Source organism: Fragaria vesca, unplaced genomic scaffold (genome assembly GCF_000184155.1).
Source record: "Fragaria vesca subsp. vesca unplaced genomic scaffold, FraVesHawaii_1.0 scf0513155, whole genome shotgun sequence".
Lineage (NCBI taxonomy): Eukaryota > Viridiplantae > Streptophyta > Magnoliopsida > Rosales > Rosaceae > Fragaria > Fragaria vesca.
Genome location: NW_004443447.1, coordinates 1,122,946 through 1,125,192, shown reverse-complemented (window position 1 = coordinate 1,125,192; position 2,247 = coordinate 1,122,946).

The window sequence follows — 2,247 nt, the reverse complement described above, 5'->3', positions numbered from 1 at the left end:
TCAAGGTCTCATCTCATTCCAACAATCTGATTATCATGCAAGTTTTTAACAAGAGAAACAATCTCGAAACACAAGCCTGAAGAGGACATGCATTCTTTTAATTCTACTTACTTTATCACCTAAGCACAGAGAAGTCTAGAACTTAGATTATTTCATGTAAATTGCTGCATTCAATACTGAAGAGTACTTGTCCACAATAAACATGAATCATTAAGAATTATAGAACTGAGATTGAACAACAATGCACACCTGAGAAGTCATAACATGCGTTTGCTGTAATTTACGTTTTCAACTATTATTACATAGTTTTCACCACTTAGAGAAACATATTTACTTGAAGAAGCTTAGCACGAATCATGGCAATAGCTAGCATGCATTCTAACTCTTTTATTTAAGAGAGGATGAACTCGGCAAAAGAGGAAAAGACGGCCTGCTCCTGCTCTCGTATCTCTCTGCTTTTTAACGTGAATGAATGATCATAATTGTGAAGCAGAGAGTCTCTATTTATAGTGAACACGCCAAACCCTAGGTATTCTCCTAGCCCTTGATCAACTTTTGATCCAATGGTCTGAAATAATTACGTTAATATCTTGAATTAAAATTTCCAGAATTCTCTGGAATGTCTTGTGCATAAATCCATTGCATGAGGCTCGAATAGAGGCCAAGTACATTTCTTGTTCTCCAGAGAAAATCATAGCAGTGAAAACATTCCTTCTTCTGCCTTCAATTAGACCTTTGATGAAAATCCATGATTTTCCTTCCTTTCTTGGGGCATAATTAAGGTTTCTGCAAGGGGAATAAAATCAGATAAATAAGGTAGGATGAACAGAATTTAAATGACGAAATTAAGGAAAGAATTCCTTAATTCTTTCCTTAATTTCTGATTTATATTAACACATAAATCCCTTGATTATTGCAGAATTCGTCCTCCTTTTATACACGTTCACAGATTCCTATTCTGAGTTGGATTAGGTTTCCTGACTTCAAATGGTTTCCCTGTCTCATCAGAAAAGAAAGTTTCCTAAATATTTTAGGAAAGTTAGAATATGAAAGATTCAGAAATAGTAAGTTTCCTAAATCAAAATAAGAAAGTTTCTTAAAATGAAACAGGCAAGTTTCCCTTTTCGAAACTGGAAAGTTTCCTAAACGACTTATCCTCATATTTTGCGACTTAATGAAACTCCTTGCTGCACCAGGAATCCTCCTTTGATTAGGATTTTTTTTAAATTGCCTGTTTTAGCTTCCTTTTTTGTTTTTCTGCTCTTTTGCCTTCACACTCACAAAACATGTTAGAAATGACATTATTACATGAATAACATAGTTAAATGGGGAAGGAAACACATTATAAACATAACACTTTGTGCTCGTATCAAATTTCCCCACACTTAGCTTTTGCTAGTCCCATAGCAAAACCAAAACGTACAACAAGACTCAAAAACAATTACAACAACAAAAACGTCACAAACAATTACAACAAGTGACGAACAAACTCTAATGCCCTTAACTATTGTCTCAGATTCTCCAATCTCATGGCATCCAAATTAGCACTCAATCAAGAATTATTTCATGAAGTTTCAAAAGCTAATTGCCATGCATAGATCACATATTTACATGTAGAACATGGAAGAACAGTGGTGATGGTTAAGCTCAGCATGTTTCAGACAAATATGATTCAATCTCACAAGGTATGCACTCATTTTTCACACAGATTTTCTGGCTAAGTCACTCAAAACTATGCAAGAGAAAGTATTTTGAGGCATTCAAAAAGCTTGCATTTATATGAATAAAAAGCACATGTGAAACAGATATAAAACCTCAAGAAAAAATCAATTACTCACACAAATGAACCATTTCATAGGCTCAACTCTTGGGACAAACTCCACAGATCAAATTTTACTCATCTTTAAGATCAAAAGGAACTTTAGAAGGTGTTAATGGGGCTGGGCTAGGGGTATGAATTTAAGAGCAAGTGTTGCAAAATTCTTAAGGACCTAGCAGAGCATTAAACACGCCTTATGTCACAAAATCAAGGGCCATATACCAACTTGTTGGGCCCTTCGTCATTCTAACCACCTTACAACATCATAAAACAGAACAAAGGCCAAATAATTTCGTTTTTAGGCCTTCCATTTACAACAAAAACTCCCATTTTATAACATAAAAACAATGTCCAGTTTCTTCTTTTTCTGCCGAAATTTTATTATTCTCTTTCTTTTACTGTTCACGGCATTTTTTTTTTTTTTNTTT